The sequence below is a fragment of the Doryrhamphus excisus genome, chromosome 3, assembly GCF_030265055.1.
Source record: "Doryrhamphus excisus isolate RoL2022-K1 chromosome 3, RoL_Dexc_1.0, whole genome shotgun sequence".
In the NCBI taxonomy this organism is placed as follows: domain Eukaryota; kingdom Metazoa; phylum Chordata; class Actinopteri; order Syngnathiformes; family Syngnathidae; genus Doryrhamphus; species Doryrhamphus excisus.
The window spans coordinates 30,875,874-30,893,955 of record NC_080468.1 but is presented as its reverse complement, the minus strand read 5'-3'; the positions used below and the strand labels follow the sequence as shown (position 1 = coordinate 30,893,955).

Below are 18,082 nucleotides of genomic sequence, written 5' to 3'. Positions count from 1 at the left end.
TTCATAGCCTGGCCTTTAACCGTGCAATATCTTCCCAGCCAAAAGCAAATGTCATCTGCGGTCACTGTCTCATTAAACATTCTAACAATAACGGTTTTAGCCGCATTGTCAGTCAGTTTTTCAACGTTGAACACAGGCAACTGGGATTTCACATCTTCATAACGCGTCCAAAATTCTCTCAAAGTTGCAGCAGACTGGAAACTTACATCATAGCCTTTGTTGTAAGGCAGTGCCAAAATGCAGTTGAGGTCATCAGGTTTAAATTGAAGGATTTTTTGGATGATTTTTCTGGAAAAATCCAATCTGGACAGTCCCAGTGACTCACCCTCCATTTCCTTATATGTGAAACGCACACTGTGGTGCCTCCGCATACCGGCATAGCTGGCCGACATGGTGGAGGCACCACCAACTGAAATTTTCCTGCTCAATGAGAGTTTTGAAACAAATAAATACTTAAAAATCAATAAATACAAAAAATAAAACTTACCTTGCACTGCTGCGGGAATAAGAACAGTTAAAATACACTGAAAAGCATAGGAAATTTCCTCCCGAATGTTGGCAGAATTCTATGCACCTGAAGCATACAATTCTCCACCCAAAGGAGGTGACCGCAGTCTTAGCCAAAAGGCCGAGAAGCGATGCCGATGGGCGCTCGTAGGGGAGGAGGGCACTTCCGGCATGACAAGCTAAAGGACCGGTTGCACGCATGTTCGAATAAAATGTAGACGGAACAAACATAGCGTCAGTTATCACCCTTATATCCATTCGCTTAGACAATAGAAAGTGTTTGAATGTGCTGAAGAAGAAATGTGCCCGTGACCCTGATCGGAGACCCCCAGCGAGCCCCGGGTCCTGGAGGTGCCTGGAAGCGCCAACAGCGACCCTGCAGATGTTCACGTTAATCCTGCAAGAATGTGTCAAGAAAAGAACTCGTAAAACAATGAAAGTAATTACTCTCTCTCACACACACACACACACACACACACACACACACATAGACAAACAGACACAGCTTGCACAACTGCCTCCCCCCAGTTTTGCACGACCATGCCGTAGGGGACCCCTGAAAGAGAATAAAACGAGAGGGGCGTGAACTGCATATTCACAGTGGAGCGGCATGCCACTGGGTATGTGGTTTCACTGTCCTCGCTGCGAGTAACTTTGAATATTGTTGTCTGTCTCTTCTGTATTCCTGCATTTGAGTGTGTTTTTTTACAAGTGTCACAGGAGTTTGAACCTGACAACCCACTGACTCATGACGACCTCGCATGTCTACACGCGTCAGGGTTAAACATATTGGCCTCTCATGTTACATGGTGTGACTAGGCACGTGGAGTCAGTACTCCAGTCTCCCCATTGAACGTCTGCAGCAACTGCACTAAGCCACTTGCTGCCGCTGCCTTTGCTCAGAATGAAGTCACACGAGAGCCACACAGACCGACTCCTTGAGACAACCAGAGTACGTTCTCTGAATTTGGACACAGGTCCAGTGGCTGGGCTTGTTGCGGGCGACCTGATGAGACCACCACTTAGCATGTGGCATGTGCGAGAGACTCCTCCGGGCGAGACCGCTCCAATTCATACTTACCTGGCAGGGGAGATACCATGATCAAGAAGGTGGTTCACCCAGGGCGAGGCTCAGCCATTGCACATGGGCTGAGCTGACCTCTGCGAATTCCCCAAATGTGGGAATCTCGACTGCATAATTTGTGATAGTGGGGGACTGCGTTCGCGCTCTCCCCTGATCCCGTGTTTAAAACAAGAGGCAGGTGCAGCGCCGTGCCGAGCTCCTTGGCTTGCGAGTGCAGCCGGACTCGAGCAAGAAACGACCAGGCCAGCACTACCAACGCTTGCTGGAAAGGTCTGCCCGTCCGCGGGAGACAACCAACCAACCAGCCGAGAGGCCGATCTGCTCTCAGTCAGGAAACCTCAATGAAAAACGGCAACCAGGCAGAGAAAGGGGGGTCGGCCAAGCGCCTCCACTTTACCAGCACACCGGAACCACTGGCCACAGTGGACCAGGTGGCCGTCAGAAACAACCGTCCAACTCAAGCGGAAGCGGCTCAAATTGCTGATGTCGCTCTCAGCGGCCTTCCCAGCCGCAGAGGCAACTGCTTCGGATCTTTATGTCCAAGGAAGGCAAGCAGCGACACCCAAGATGGAAGCCACAACATTGTGGTTCATGGTAAACCTACCCGCACAGGCCAGCTCCTGCACTTTGAGTCCCTTCGCCCACTGGAACCCGAGCCAGAAGCTGTCAGAAGCGCAAACAAGAGAGCCGAAAATACCGGGTCACTCACTCACCGAGGGTGGCAGACGCACAATTTACAGGCTCTGACCGCCTGTGGCTATCCCACGTGGTTTTTGTTTTTGTTTTTTTTCCTTTTTTTGTCATAGCCAACACACAAAGGGCCACCAAACCCGACCCTGAGAAGCCAAACGGAAGACGGAAAAGCCCCTTATGCCACTGGTTTGTGGAGGAAACTTGGAAGGCCTCCACCAGACAAGATCATCGTGTCAGATTCCATCCAGCGGTTGATCAATGCGACACTCACAGGGCCCCGGGAAGCGCGCACGAAACCTGAGCATCAGGAGCCGGTGGGAGACTGCAGGAGGCAAGGCTGACAAAAAGTGGCTGACACCCTCTGGAGACCGGCTGCTGCGAGGGAAACGGGGTCCACGGAGTGCGCAGACACAGTGCCCCGCTACCACGAGCCATTTCCTCTGCAGAATTACTGCTCAGGGGGCACCAAACGTGAGCACGTTCAGTGCATTTCTTTCAGCATCATCCACAAGATGCACCCCGCCAGAGTCTGCTGTTGCTGTTTACACAAGAAGGAGAAGTGCACCGTTCCTGGAAGCGCTGCAATACCAGGTCGATGCGTGGAGCGGATGGCGCAAGCCCCAATCGCAGCTCCGTGTTCCAAAAAGCAATTTAATATTTAGTCCCCTGTTGGGGGACGTATCAGATATTAAACTGATAAGAACAGATACTACACTTGATCTTAGCCAAAAGGCCGAGAAGCGATGCCGATGGGCGCTCGTAGGGGAGGAGGGCACTTCCGGCATGACAAGCTAAAGGACCGGTTGCACGCATGTTCGAATAAAATGTAGACGGAACAAACATAGCGTCAGTTATCACCCTTATATCCATTCACTTAGACAATAGAAAGTGTTTGAATGTGCTGAAGAAGAAATGTGCCCGTGACCCTGATCGGAGACCCCCAGCGAGCCCCGGGTCCTGGAGGTGCCTGGAAGCGCCAACAGCGACCCTGCAGATGTTCACGTTAATCCTGCAAGAATGTGTCAAGAAAAGAACTCGTAAAACAATGAAAGTAATTACTCTCTCTCTCACACACACACACACACACACACACACACATAGACAAACAGACACAGCTTGCACAACTGCCTCCCCCCAGTTTTGCACGACCATGCCGTAGGGGACCCCTGAAAGAGAATAAAACGAGAGGGGCGTGAACTGCATATTCACAGTGGAGCGGCATGCCACTGGGTATGTGGTTTCACTGTCCTCGCTGCGAGTAACTTTGAATATTGTTGTCTGCCTCTTCTGTATTCCTGCATTTGAGTGTTTTTTTACAAGTGTCACAGGAGTTTGAACCTGACAACCCACTGACTCATGACGACCTCGCATGTCTACACGCGTCAGGGTTAAACATATTGGCCTCTCATGTTACATGGTGTGACTAGGCACGTGGAGTCAGTACTCCAGTCTCCCCATTGAACGTCTGCAGCAACTGCACTAAGCCACTTGCTGCCGCTGCCTTTGCTCAGAATGAAGTCACACGAGAGCCACACAGACCGACTCCTTGAGACAACCAGAGTACGTTCTCTGAATTTGGACACAGGTCCAGTGGCTGGGCTTGTTGCGGGCGACCTGATGAGACCACCACTTAGCATGTGGCATGTGCGAGAGACTCCTCCGGGCGAGACCGCTCCAATTCATACTTACCTGGCAGGGGAGATACCATGATCAAGAAGGTGGTTCACCCAGGGCGAGGCTCAGCCATTGCACATGGGCTGAGCTGACCTCTGCGAATTCCCCAAATGTGGGAATCTCGACTGCATAATTTGTGATAGTGGGGGACTGCGTTCGCGCTCTCCCCTGATCCCGTGTTTAAAACAAGAGGCAGGTGCAGCGCCGTGCCGAGCTCCTTGGCTTGCGAGTGCAGCCGGACTCGAGCAAGAAACGACCAGGCCAGCACTACCAACGCTTGCTGGAAAGGTCTGCCCGTCCGCGGGAGACAACCAACCAACCAGCCGAGAGGCCGATCTGCTCTCAGTCAGGAAACCTCAATGAAAAACGGCAACCAGGCAGAGAAAGGGGGGTCGGCCAAGCGCCTCCACTTTACCAGCACACCGGAACCACTGGCCACAGTGGACCAGGTGGCCGTCAGAAACAACCGTCCAACTCAAGCGGAAGCGGCTCAAATTGCTGATGTCGCTCTCAGCGGCCTTCCCAGCCGCAGAGGCAACTGCTTCGGATCTTTATGTCCAAGGAAGGCAAGCAGCGACACCCAAGATGGAAGCCACAACATTGTGGTTCATGGTAAACCTACCCGCACAGGCCAGCTCCTGCACTTTGAGTCCCTTCGCCCACTGGAACCCGAGCCAGAAGCTGTCAGAAGCGCAAACAAGAGAGCCGAAAATACCGGGTCACTCACTCACCGAGGGTGGCAGACGCACAATTTACAGGCTCTGACCGCCTGTGGCTATCCCACGTGGTTTTTGTTTTTGTTTTTTTTCCTTTTTTTGTCATAGCCAACACACAAAGGGCCACCAAACCCGACCCTGAGAAGCCAAACGGAAGACGGAAAAGCCCCTTATGCCACTGGTTTGTGGAGGAAACTTGGAAGGCCTCCACCAGACAAGATCATCGTGTCAGATTCCATCCAGCGGTTGATCAATGCGACACTCACAGGGCCCCGGGAAGCGCGCACGAAACCTGAGCATCAGGAGCCGGTGGGAGACTGCAGGAGGCAAGGCTGACAAAAAGTGGCTGACACCCTCTGGAGACCGGCTGCTGCGAGGGAAACGGGGTCCACGGAGTGCGCAGACACAGTGCCCCGCTACCACGAGCCATTTCCTCTGCAGAATTACTGCTCAGGGGGCACCAAACGTGAGCACGTTCAGTGCATTTCTTTCAGCATCATCCACAAGATGCACCCCGCCAGAGTCTGCTGTTGCTGTTTACACAAGAAGGAGAAGTGCACCGTTCCTGGAAGCGCTGCAATACCAGGTCGATGCGTGGAGCGGATGGCGCAAGCCCCAATCGCAGCTCCGTGTTCCAAAAAGCAATTTAATATTTAGTCCCCTGTTGGGGGACGTATCAGATATTAAACTGATAAGAACAGATACTACACTTGATCTTAGCCAAAAGGCCGAGAAGCGATGCCGATGGGCGCTCGTAGGGGAGGAGGGCACTTCCGGCATGACAAGCTAAAGGACCGGTTGCACGCATGTTCGAATAAAATGTAGACGGAACAAACATAGCGTCAGTTATCACCCTTATATCCATTCACTTAGACAATAGAAAGTGTTTGAATGTGCTGAAGAAGAAATGTGCCCGTGACCCTGATCGGAGACCCCCAGCGAGCCCCGGGTCCTGGAGGTGCCTGGAAGCGCCAACAGCGACCCTGCAGATGTTCACGTTAATCCTGCAAGAATGTGTCAAGAAAAGAACTCGTAAAACAATGAAAGTAATTACTCTCTCTCTCACACACACACACACACACACATAGACAAACAGACACAGCTTGCACAACTGCCTCCCCCCAGTTTTGCACGACCATGCCGTAGGGGACCCCTGAAAGAGAATAAAACGAGAGGGGCGTGAACTGCATATTCACAGTGGAGCGGCATGCCACTGGGTATGTGGTTTCACTGTCCTCGCTGCGAGTAACTTTGAATATTGTTGTCTGCCTCTTCTGTATTCCTGCGTTTGAGTGTTTTTTTACAAGTGTCACAGGAGTTTGAACCTGACAACCCACTGACTCATGACGACCTCGCATGTCTACACGCGTCAGGGTTAAACATATTGGCCTCTCATGTTACATGGTGTGACTAGGCACGTGGAGTCAGTACTCCAGTCTCCCCATTGAACGTCTGCAGCAACTGCACTAAGCCACTTGCTGCCGCTGCCTTTGCTCAGAATGAAGTCACACGAGAGCCACACAGACCGACTCCTTGAGACAACCAGAGTACGTTCTCTGAATTTGGACACAGGTCCAGTGGCTGGGCTTGTTGCGGGCGACCTGATGAGACCACCACTTAGCATGTGGCATGTGCGAGAGACTCCTCCGGGCGAGACCGCTCCAATTCATACTTACCTGGCAGGGGAGATACCATGATCAAGAAGGTGGTTCACCCAGGGCGAGGCTCAGCCATTGCACATGGGCTGAGCTGACCTCTGCGAATTCCCCAAATGTGGGAATCTCGACTGCATAATTTGTGATAGTGGGGGACTGCGTTCGCGCTCTCCCCTGATCCCGTGTTTAAAACAAGAGGCAGGTGCAGCGCCGTGCCGAGCTCCTTGGCTTGCGAGTGCAGCCGGACTCGAGCAAGAAACGACCAGGCCAGCACTACCAACGCTTGCTGGAAAGGTCTGCCCGTCCGCGGGAGACAACCAACCAACCAACCAGCCGAGAGGCCGATCTGCTCTCAGTCAGGAAACCTCAATGAAAAACGGCAACCAGGCAGAGAAAGGGGCGTCGGCCAAGCGCCTCCACTTTACCAGCACACCGGAACCACTGGCCACAGTGGACCAGGTGGCCGTCAGAAACAACCGTCCAACTCAAGCGGAAGCGGCTCAAATTGCTGATGTCGCTCTCAGCGGCCTTCCCAGCCGCAGAGGCAACTGCTTCGGATCTTTATGTCCAAGGAAGGCAAGCAGCGACACCCAAGATGGAAGCCACAACATTGTGGTTCATGGTAAACCTACCCGCACAGGCCAGCTCCTGCACTTTGAGTCCCTTCGCCCACTGGAACCCGAGCCAGAAGCTGTCAGAAGCGCAAACAAGAGAGCCGAAAATACCGGGTCACTCACTCACCGAGGGTGGCAGACGCACAATTTACAGGCTCTGACCGCCTGTGGCTATCCCACGTGGTTTTTGTTTTTGTTTTTTTTCCTTTTTTTGTCATAGCCAACACACAAAGGGCCACCAAACCCGACCCTGAGAAGCCAAACGGAAGACGGAAAAGCCCCTTATGCCACTGGTTTGTGGAGGAAACTTGGAAGGCCTCCACCAGACAAGATCATCGTGTCAGATTCCATCCAGCGGTTGATCAATGCGACACTCACAGGGCCCCGGGAAGCGCGCACGAAACCTGAGCATCAGGAGCCGGTGGGAGACTGCAGGAGGCAAGGCTGACAAAAAGTGGCTGACACCCTCTGGAGACCGGCTGCTGCGAGGGAAACGGGGTCCACGGAGTGCGCAGACACAGTGCCCCGCTACCACGAGCCATTTCCTCTGCAGAATTACTGCTCAGGGGGCACCAAACGTGAGCACGTTCAGTGCATTTCTTTCAGCATCATCCACAAGATGCACCCCGCCAGAGTCTGCTGTTGCTGTTTACACAAGAAGGAGAAGTGCACCGTTCCTGGAAGCGCTGCAATACCAGGTCGATGCGTGGAGCGGATGGCGCAAGCCCCAATCGCAGCTCCCTGTTCCAAAAAGCAATTTAATATTTAGTCCCCTGTTGGGGGACGTATCAGATATTAAACTGATAAGAACAGATACTACACTTGATCTTAGCCAAAAGGCCGAGAAGCGATGCCGATGGGCGCTCGTAGGGGAGGAGGGCACTTCCGGCATGACAAGCTAAAGGACCGGTTGCACGCATGTTCGAATAAAATGTAGACGGAACAAACATAGCGTCAGTTATCACCCTTATATCCATTCGCTTAGACAATAGAAAGTGTTTGAATGTGCTGAAGAAGAAATGTGCCCGTGACCCTGATCGGAGACCCCCAGCGAGCCCCGGGTCCTGGAGGTGCCTGGAAGCGCCAACAGCGACCCTGCAGATGTTCACGTTAATCCTGCAAGAATGTGTCAAGAAAAGAACTCGTAAAACAATGAAAGTAATTACTCTCTCTCACACACACACACACACACACACACACACACACATAGACAAACAGACACAGCTTGCACAACTGCCTCCCCCCAGTTTTGCACGACCATGCCGTAGGGGACCCCTGAAAGAGAATAAAACGAGAGGGGCGTGAACTGCATATTCACAGTGGAGCGGCATGCCACTGGGTATGTGGTTTCACTGTCCTCGCTGCGAGTAACTTTGAATATTGTTGTCTGTCTCTTCTGTATTCCTGCATTTGAGTGTGTTTTTTTACAAGTGTCACAGGAGTTTGAACCTGACAACCCACTGACTCATGACGACCTCGCATGTCTACACGCGTCAGGGTTAAACATATTGGCCTCTCATGTTACATGGTGTGACTAGGCACGTGGAGTCAGTACTCCAGTCTCCCCATTGAACGTCTGCAGCAACTGCACTAAGCCACTTGCTGCCGCTGCCTTTGCTCAGAATGAAGTCACACGAGAGCCACACAGACCGACTCCTTGAGACAACCAGAGTACGTTCTCTGAATTTGGACACAGGTCCAGTGGCTGGGCTTGTTGCGGGCGACCTGATGAGACCACCACTTAGCATGTGGCATGTGCGAGAGACTCCTCCGGGCGAGACCGCTCCAATTCATACTTACCTGGCAGGGGAGATACCATGATCAAGAAGGTGGTTCACCCAGGGCGAGGCTCAGCCATTGCACATGGGCTGAGCTGACCTCTGCGAATTCCCCAAATGTGGGAATCTCGACTGCATAATTTGTGATAGTGGGGGACTGCGTTCGCGCTCTCCCCTGATCCCGTGTTTAAAACAAGAGGCAGGTGCAGCGCCGTGCCGAGCTCCTTGGCTTGCGAGTGCAGCCGGACTCGAGCAAGAAACGACCAGGCCAGCACTACCAACGCTTGCTGGAAAGGTCTGCCCGTCCGCGGGAGACAACCAACCAACCAGCCGAGAGGCCGATCTGCTCTCAGTCAGGAAACCTCAATGAAAAACGGCAACCAGGCAGAGAAAGGGGGGTCGGCCAAGCGCCTCCACTTTACCAGCACACCGGAACCACTGGCCACAGTGGACCAGGTGGCCGTCAGAAACAACCGTCCAACTCAAGCGGAAGCGGCTCAAATTGCTGATGTCGCTCTCAGCGGCCTTCCCAGCCGCAGAGGCAACTGCTTCGGATCTTTATGTCCAAGGAAGGCAAGCAGCGACACCCAAGATGGAAGCCACAACATTGTGGTTCATGGTAAACCTACCCGCACAGGCCAGCTCCTGCACTTTGAGTCCCTTCGCCCACTGGAACCCGAGCCAGAAGCTGTCAGAAGCGCAAACAAGAGAGCCGAAAATACCGGGTCACTCACTCACCGAGGGTGGCAGACGCACAATTTACAGGCTCTGACCGCCTGTGGCTATCCCACGTGGTTTTTGTTTTTGTTTTTTTTCCTTTTTTTGTCATAGCCAACACACAAAGGGCCACCAAACCCGACCCTGAGAAGCCAAACGGAAGACGGAAAAGCCCCTTATGCCACTGGTTTGTGGAGGAAACTTGGAAGGCCTCCACCAGACAAGATCATCGTGTCAGATTCCATCCAGCGGTTGATCAATGCGACACTCACAGGGCCCCGGGAAGCGCGCACGAAACCTGAGCATCAGGAGCCGGTGGGAGACTGCAGGAGGCAAGGCTGACAAAAAGTGGCTGACACCCTCTGGAGACCGGCTGCTGCGAGGGAAACGGGGTCCACGGAGTGCGCAGACACAGTGCCCCGCTACCACGAGCCATTTCCTCTGCAGAATTACTGCTCAGGGGGCACCAAACGTGAGCACGTTCAGTGCATTTCTTTCAGCATCATCCACAAGATGCACCCCGCCAGAGTCTGCTGTTGCTGTTTACACAAGAAGGAGAAGTGCACCGTTCCTGGAAGCGCTGCAATACCAGGTCGATGCGTGGAGCGGATGGCGCAAGCCCCAATCGCAGCTCCGTGTTCCAAAAAGCAATTTAATATTTAGTCCCCTGTTGGGGGACGTATCAGATATTAAACTGATAAGAACAGATACTACACTTGATCTTAGCCAAAAGGCCGAGAAGCGATGCCGATGGGCGCTCGTAGGGGAGGAGGGCACTTCCGGCATGACAAGCTAAAGGACCGGTTGCACGCATGTTCGAATAAAATGTAGACGGAACAAACATAGCGTCAGTTATCACCCTTATATCCATTCACTTAGACAATAGAAAGTGTTTGAATGTGCTGAAGAAGAAATGTGCCCGTGACCCTGATCGGAGACCCCCAGCGAGCCCCGGGTCCTGGAGGTGCCTGGAAGCGCCAACAGCGACCCTGCAGATGTTCACGTTAATCCTGCAAGAATGTGTCAAGAAAAGAACTCGTAAAACAATGAAAGTAATTACTCTCTCTCTCACACACACACACACACACACACACACACACACACATAGACAAACAGACACAGCTTGCACAACTGCCTCCCCCCAGTTTTGCACGACCATGCCGTAGGGGACCCCTGAAAGAGAATAAAACGAGAGGGGCGTGAACTGCATATTCACAGTGGAGCGGCATGCCACTGGGTATGTGGTTTCACTGTCCTCGCTGCGAGTAACTTTGAATATTGTTGTCTGCCTCTTCTGTATTCCTGCGTTTGAGTGTTTTTTTACAAGTGTCACAGGAGTTTGAACCTGACAACCCACTGACTCATGACGACCTCGCATGTCTACACGCGTCAGGGTTAAACATATTGGCCTCTCATGTTACATGGTGTGACTAGGCACGTGGAGTCAGTACTCCAGTCTCCCCATTGAACGTCTGCAGCAACTGCACTAAGCCACTTGCTGCCGCTGCCTTTGCTCAGAATGAAGTCACACGAGAGCCACACAGACCGACTCCTTGAGACAACCAGAGTACGTTCTCTGAATTTGGACACAGGTCCAGTGGCTGGGCTTGTTGCGGGCGACCTGATGAGACCACCACTTAGCATGTGGCATGTGCGAGAGACTCCTCCGGGCGAGACCGCTCCAATTCATACTTACCTGGCAGGGGAGATACCATGATCAAGAAGGTGGTTCACCCAGGGCGAGGCTCAGCCATTGCACATGGGCTGAGCTGACCTCTGCGAATTCCCCAAATGTGGGAATCTCGACTGCATAATTTGTGATAGTGGGGGACTGCGTTCGCGCTCTCCCCTGATCCCGTGTTTAAAACAAGAGGCAGGTGCAGCGCCGTGCCGAGCTCCTTGGCTTGCGAGTGCAGCCGGACTCGAGCAAGAAACGACCAGGCCAGCACTACCAACGCTTGCTGGAAAGGTCTGCCCGTCCGCGGGAGACAACCAACCAACCAGCCGAGAGGCCGATCTGCTCTCAGTCAGGAAACCTCAATGAAAAACGGCAACCAGGCAGAGAAAGGGGGGTCGGCCAAGCGCCTCCACTTTACCAGCACACCGGAACCACTGGCCACAGTGGACCAGGTGGCCGTCAGAAACAACCGTCCAACTCAAGCGGAAGCGGCTCAAATTGCTGATGTCGCTCTCAGCGGCCTTCCCAGCCGCAGAGGCAACTGCTTCGGATCTTTATGTCCAAGGAAGGCAAGCAGCGACACCCAAGATGGAAGCCACAACATTGTGGTTCATGGTAAACCTACCCGCACAGGCCAGCTCCTGCACTTTGAGTCCCTTCGCCCACTGGAACCCGAGCCAGAAGCTGTCAGAAGCGCAAACAAGAGAGCCGAAAATACCGGGTCACTCACTCACCGAGGGTGGCAGACGCACAATTTACAGGCTCTGACCGCCTGTGGCTATCCCACGTGGTTTTTGTTTTTGTTTTTTTTCCTTTTTTTGTCATAGCCAACACACAAAGGGCCACCAAACCCGACCCTGAGAAGCCAAACGGAAGACGGAAAAGCCCCTTATGCCACTGGTTTGTGGAGGAAACTTGGAAGGCCTCCACCAGACAAGATCATCGTGTCAGATTCCATCCAGCGGTTGATCAATGCGACACTCACAGGGCCCCGGGAAGCGCGCACGAAACCTGAGCATCAGGAGCCGGTGGGAGACTGCAGGAGGCAAGGCTGACAAAAAGTGGCTGACACCCTCTGGAGACCGGCTGCTGCGAGGGAAACGGGGTCCACGGAGTGCGCAGACACAGTGCCCCGCTACCACGAGCCATTTCCTCTGCAGAATTACTGCTCAGGGGGCACCAAACGTGAGCACGTTCAGTGCATTTCTTTCAGCATCATCCACAAGATGCACCCCGCCAGAGTCTGCTGTTGCTGTTTACACAAGAAGGAGAAGTGCACCGTTCCTGGAAGCGCTGCAATACCAGGTCGATGCGTGGAGCGGATGGCGCAAGCCCCAATCGCAGCTCCGTGTTCCAAAAAGCAATTTAATATTTAGTCCCCTGTTGGGGGACGTATCAGATATTAAACTGATAAGAACAGATTTTTTTTTTTTTTTTGAAACTGTTTATTGTCACTAATACAAGATTTCACCACATTTCATTATTTTTGAAAACTGCCCTTTAAAAAAAGTAAAATACACACCACATTTAATATAAAAGTAAACAACTTTTTGTTTTTGTTAAAAACTAGTGCTGTGGGCAGTAAAATGTGTAAAATTTGTACAAAACATTTTAAAATATCATAAAAAGGAGCTTCAATGTCTTCTGCTCTACAGGAGCGCAGTGAGTCCTTATCAATAGTCTCTACATCCCACTCTCCCAGACAGCTAATCTCCAGGACACTGTCAGGGTACCCTCAGATCCTTATCCTTCTTCTCTTTCTCCTCCTTCTTCTCTCGGAGAGTCAGGCTGCCGCTGCCGAGACCTTTTCAGTGAAGCTCCGGGTGCCACCTCCGGGTGGGCACAGACGATTCTTCTTTGTGGCTGTGTCCTTGGCCCGCCGCTTGCAGCTGTGAGGGTTGCTGCAGCCATTCGGATCACAGCCACGGGGGGGATCTGTCTGTGCCTCCTTACCAGCAAGTTGCGGGAGGTCCAGATGGCGTCTTTGATGGCGGCGAGGGCGAGCCACTGCTGTCCGAAGTCTCTGTCGGTTGACTTCTGGTGGCTCACCCCGTACAGCACAAGCTGTTCATTTAGGACCTCCCTTGCTGGCAAGTCCGGGAAATTTAGGTCGCCGGCTGTCGCCCACAGGTCTACGGCAGCACTGCACTCCCAGAGGAGGTGCCTCACCGACTCTGGTGCGCCACAACCCGGTCGGGGGCAAGTTGGGTTCGCTGACATTCCTCGGGAGTGCATAACAGACCTGACTGGGAGGATCTCGTGGGCCACCATCCATGACAGGTCCCGAAGTCTGTCTGGGAGAGCAGGATGGTTCACGTTGCGCCAAACCGATGTGGGCTCGCCGAATGCAAGCCCGCGCACTGGACTCACTGGGTCCCGCTCCTGCACAACAGAAATGACAGAGCGATGATTTTTTAAAATGTCAACTGTTTGTTTTTCCAAATTAAAATGTTTTAAAAAAGTCCTTATAAATATATATGCCGGTGTAAGTTAAAAGCCACAGGTATCGTTAGATCTGTTGGAATCAGTTTTAGTTTTCTTAAGTAGGAGCCCATCCAGTAACGTACCAAGGCTTTGGTCTTGGTAGTACTGGATGGGCCCACAGCATTTTCCATGTGCAATGATGTGTATCTTGCGCCTAAAACAGTTTCAGATATGATTCTTGAATTGAAAAAATATAAAATGGCGTAAGATTTAAATAACTGCTTTAAAATTTACACTGTGGTTAAGATATTTCTTGTGAGTGAGGCTCCTCCTTCACTCCAGTGGGTGAGGGTTGGAGGGGAAGAGCCTCCCTTCCCGGCCGACGTCTGGGTGTCGGTCGTTCCTGGAGTCTGCCATTAAAAGTTCGCTTCTCACGAGGTGTTGACTGCAAAACAATATTTAAAAAGGACAATTCATTCGGGGAGCCCGAGGGGAAGACTCGAGGCTCCTCCAGTGAAGAACTGTCAGAGAGAGCCTCAGGCCTTCCCCGCTTCTCTGATAAAACGGAGGAATCCGACAGCTCTGAAGCTAGTCTTTTTGCTTGTTGGCCGCTTGGTGGGATGGGTTCTTCTTCAGGTTCAGGTGATGGTAGGCTGACTTCCAGGTGAGTGCACCCTTCGCTTGCCAGCAGACCACTCTGAGTCATGGATTCTGGGGCCTCTGTAAGCCCCTCCCTCTGTCCCGCCTCACCTGTTTCTCCTCCAATCACAGGTTTTGGCGGGAGATTTGAATTATTTTGGGTCTCAACAGCCATATTGGCCCCAGCATTTTCCTCTCCATTTTTCTGTTCTTTTCCAGCCTTTAGCTTGTTGGCAAAGGATTTCGGGCAGTCTCTGAAGAGATGGTTTGAGTCTCCACAGAGGTTGCACTTTCTGCCATTGGTACATTGTTCAAAAGTATGTCCAATTTCTCTACATTTCCGACACACAGTCTGCTGACATGCCTCTGCCAGGTGCCCGTGCTCTCCACACTTGCGGCAGAGCTTGGGCTGACCCTGGTAGTGTATGTAGCCTCGGTTTTCTCCCAGAACTATCATTGATGGGAGATGTTTCAGACCCTGGAAGCCCTGAGGGTCCTGCCATTGCTGGATGGGGACCCTCCAGGCGCAGTTCCAGATGCCATCTTCATCCCTCACCTTCATAGCCTGGCCTTTAACCGTGCAATATCTTCCCAGCCAAAAGCAAATGTCATCTGCGGTCACTGTCTCATTAAACATTCTAACAATAACGGTTTTAGCCGCATTGTCAGTCAGTTTTTCAACGTTGAACACAGGCAACTGGGATTTCACATCTTCATAACGCGTCCAAAATTCTCTCAGAGTTGCAGCAGACTGGAAACTTACATCATAGCCTTTGTTGTAAGGCAGTGCCAAAATGCAGTTGAGGTCATCAGGTTTAAATTGAAGGATTTTTTGGATGATTTTTCTGGAAAAATCCAATCTGGACAGTCCCAGTGACTCACCCTCCATTTCCTTATATGTGAAACGCACACTGTGGTGCCTCCGCATACCGGCATAGCTGGCCGACATGGTGGAGGCACCACCAACTGAAATTTTCCTGCTCAATGAGAGTTTTAAAACAAATAAATACTTAAAAAAGCAATAAATACAAAAAATAAAACTTACCTTGCACTGCTGCGGGGATAAGAAATTTTAAAATACACTGAAAGGCGTAGGAAATTTCCTCCCGAATGTTGGCAGAATTCTATGCACCTGAAGCATACAATTCTCCACCCAAAGGAGGTGACCGCAGTCTTAGCCAAAAGGCCGAGAAGCGATGCCGATGGGCGCTCGTAGGGGAGGAGGGCACTTCCGGCATGACAAGCTAAAGGACCGGTTGCACGCATGTTCGAATAAAATGTAGACGGAACAAACATAGCGTCAGTTATCACCCTTATATCCATTCACTTAGACAATAGAAAGTGTTTGAATGTGCTGAAGAAGAAATGTGCCCGTGACCCTGATCGGAGACCCCCAGCGAGCCCCGGGTCCTGGAGGTGCCTGGAAGCGCCAACAGCGACCCTGCAGATGTTCACGTTAATCCTGCAAGAATGTGTCAAGAAAAGAACTCGTAAAACAATGAAAGTAATTACTCTCTCTCTCACACACACACACACACACACACACACACATAGACAAACAGACACAGCTTGCACAACTGCCTCCCCCCAGTTTTGCACGACCATGCCGTAGGGGACCCCTGAAAGAGAATAAAACGAGAGGGGCGTGAACTGCATATTCACAGTGGAGCGGCATGCCACTGGGTATGTGGTTTCACTGTCCTCGCTGCGAGTAACTTTGAATATTGTTGTCTGCCTCTTCTGTATTCCTGCGTTTGAGTGTTTTTTTACAAGTGTCACAGGAGTTTGAACCTGACAACCCACTGACTCATGACGACCTCGCATGTCTACACGCGTCAGGGTTAAACATATTGGCCTCTCATGTTACATGGTGTGACTAGGCACGTGGAGTCAGTACTCCAGTCTCCCCATTGAACGTCTGCAGCAACTGCACTAAGCCACTTGCTGCCGCTGCCTTTGCTCAGAATGAAGTCACACGAGAGCCACACAGACCGACTCCTTGAGACAACCAGAGTACGTTCTCTGAATTTGGACACAGGTCCAGTGGCTGGGCTTGTTGCGGGCGACCTGATGAGACCACCACTTAGCATGTGGCATGTGCGAGAGACTCCTCCGGGCGAGACCGCTCCAATTCATACTTACCTGGCAGGGGAGATACCATGATCAAGAAGGTGGTTCACCCAGGGCGAGGCTCAGCCATTGCACATGGGCTGAGCTGACCTCTGCGAATTCCCCAAATGTGGGAATCTCGACTGCATAATTTGTGATAGTGGGGGACTGCGTTCGCGCTCTCCCCTGATCCCGTGTTTAAAACAAGAGGCAGGTGCAGCGCCGTGCCGAGCTCCTTGGCTTGCGAGTGCAGCCGGACTCGAGCAAGAAACGACCAGGCCAGCACTACCAACGCTTGCTGGAAAGGTCTGCCCGTCCGCGGGAGACAACCAACCAACCAACCAGCCGAGAGGCCGATCTGCTCTCAGTCAGGAAACCTCAATGAAAAACGGCAACCAGGCAGAGAAAGGGGCGTCGGCCAAGCGCCTCCACTTTACCAGCACACCGGAACCACTGGCCACAGTGGACCAGGTGGCCGTCAGAAACAACCGTCCAACTCAAGCGGAAGCGGCTCAAATTGCTGATGTCGCTCTCAGCGGCCTTCCCAGCCGCAGAGGCAACTGCTTCGGATCTTTATGTCCAAGGAAGGCAAGCAGCGACACCCAAGATGGAAGCCACAACATTGTGGTTCATGGTAAACCTACCCGCACAGGCCAGCTCCTGCACTTTGAGTCCCTTCGCCCACTGGAACCCGAGCCAGAAGCTGTCAGAAGCGCAAACAAGAGAGCCGAAAATACCGGGTCACTCACTCACCGAGGGTGGCAGACGCACAATTTACAGGCTCTGACCGCCTGTGGCTATCCCACGTGGTTTTTGTTTTTGTTTTTTTTCCTTTTTTTGTCATAGCCAACACACAAAGGGCCACCAAACCCGACCCTGAGAAGCCAAACGGAAGACGGAAAAGCCCCTTATGCCACTGGTTTGTGGAGGAAACTTGGAAGGCCTCCACCAGACAAGATCATCGTGTCAGATTCCATCCAGCGGTTGATCAATGCGACACTCACAGGGCCCCGGGAAGCGCGCACGAAACCTGAGCATCAGGAGCCGGTGGGAGACTGCAGGAGGCAAGGCTGACAAAAAGTGGCTGACACCCTCTGGAGACCGGCTGCTGCGAGGGAAACGGGGTCCACGGAGTGCGCAGACACAGTGCCCCGCTACCACGAGCCATTTCCTCTGCAGAATTACTGCTCAGGGGGCACCAAACGTGAGCACGTTCAGTGCATTTCTTTCAGCATCATCCACAAGATGCACCCCGCCAGAGTCTGCTGTTGCTGTTTACACAAGAAGGAGAAGTGCACCGTTCCTGGAAGCGCTGCAATACCAGGTCGATGCGTGGAGCGGATGGCGCAAGCCCCAATCGCAGCTCCCTGTTCCAAAAAGCAATTTAATATTTAGTCCCCTGTTGGGGGACGTATCAGATATTAAACTGATAAGAACAGATACTACACTTGATCTTAGCCAAAAGGCCGAGAAGCGATGCCGATGGGCGCTCGTAGGGGAGGAGGGCACTTCCGGCATGACAAGCTAAAGGACCGGTTGCACGCATGTTCGAATAAAATGTAGACGGAACAAACATAGCGTCAGTTATCACCCTTATATCCATTCGCTTAGACAATAGAAAGTGTTTGAATGTGCTGAAGAAGAAATGTGCCCGTGACCCTGATCGGAGACCCCCAGCGAGCCCCGGGTCCTGGAGGTGCCTGGAAGCGCCAACAGCGACCCTGCAGATGTTCACGTTAATCCTGCAAGAATGTGTCAAGAAAAGAACTCGTAAAACAATGAAAGTAATTACTC

General features: G+C 52.2%; 11 non-coding genes and 1 pseudogene across 11 annotated transcripts; 6 read left to right on the top strand and 6 right to left on the bottom strand.

Moving 5' to 3' along the window:
• Positions 1 to 1,580: 1,580 nt before the first annotated feature.
• On the top strand, positions 1,581 to 1,744 carry LOC131126829 (U1 spliceosomal RNA). The gene has a single exon (XR_009129347.1). It is a non-coding gene; the product is annotated as a U1 spliceosomal RNA (small nuclear RNA).
• Positions 1,745 to 2,838: 1,094 nt separating this feature from the next.
• LOC131126921 (U2 spliceosomal RNA) lies at positions 2,839 to 3,029 on the bottom strand. Its single transcript, XR_009129436.1, has one exon. It is a non-coding gene; the product is annotated as a U2 spliceosomal RNA (small nuclear RNA).
• Positions 3,030 to 3,965: 936 nt separating this feature from the next.
• On the top strand, positions 3,966 to 4,129 carry LOC131126828 (U1 spliceosomal RNA). Its single transcript, XR_009129346.1, has one exon. It is a non-coding gene; the product is annotated as a U1 spliceosomal RNA (small nuclear RNA).
• A 1,094-nt stretch (positions 4,130 to 5,223) lies between these two features.
• On the bottom strand, positions 5,224 to 5,414 carry LOC131126920 (U2 spliceosomal RNA). The gene has a single exon (XR_009129435.1). It is a non-coding gene; the product is annotated as a U2 spliceosomal RNA (small nuclear RNA).
• Positions 5,415 to 6,342: 928 nt separating this feature from the next.
• Positions 6,343 to 6,506, top strand: LOC131126827 (U1 spliceosomal RNA). Its single transcript, XR_009129345.1, has one exon. It is a non-coding gene; the product is annotated as a U1 spliceosomal RNA (small nuclear RNA).
• Positions 6,507 to 7,604: 1,098 nt separating this feature from the next.
• On the bottom strand, positions 7,605 to 7,795 carry LOC131126912 (U2 spliceosomal RNA). Its single transcript, XR_009129427.1, has one exon. It is a non-coding gene; the product is annotated as a U2 spliceosomal RNA (small nuclear RNA).
• Positions 7,796 to 8,735: 940 nt separating this feature from the next.
• LOC131126826 (U1 spliceosomal RNA) lies at positions 8,736 to 8,899 on the top strand. Its single transcript, XR_009129344.1, has one exon. It is a non-coding gene; the product is annotated as a U1 spliceosomal RNA (small nuclear RNA).
• A 1,094-nt stretch (positions 8,900 to 9,993) lies between these two features.
• Positions 9,994 to 10,184, bottom strand: LOC131126919 (U2 spliceosomal RNA). The gene has a single exon (XR_009129434.1). It is a non-coding gene; the product is annotated as a U2 spliceosomal RNA (small nuclear RNA).
• A 942-nt stretch (positions 10,185 to 11,126) lies between these two features.
• LOC131126825 (U1 spliceosomal RNA) lies at positions 11,127 to 11,290 on the top strand. The gene has a single exon (XR_009129343.1). It is a non-coding gene; the product is annotated as a U1 spliceosomal RNA (small nuclear RNA).
• Positions 11,291 to 12,384: 1,094 nt separating this feature from the next.
• On the bottom strand, positions 12,385 to 12,563 carry LOC131126957 (U2 spliceosomal RNA; annotated as a pseudogene).
• Positions 12,564 to 16,313: 3,750 nt separating this feature from the next.
• Positions 16,314 to 16,477, top strand: LOC131126824 (U1 spliceosomal RNA). The gene has a single exon (XR_009129342.1). It is a non-coding gene; the product is annotated as a U1 spliceosomal RNA (small nuclear RNA).
• A 1,098-nt stretch (positions 16,478 to 17,575) lies between these two features.
• LOC131126911 (U2 spliceosomal RNA) lies at positions 17,576 to 17,766 on the bottom strand. Its single transcript, XR_009129426.1, has one exon. It is a non-coding gene; the product is annotated as a U2 spliceosomal RNA (small nuclear RNA).
• Positions 17,767 to 18,082: the final 316 nt, after the last annotated feature.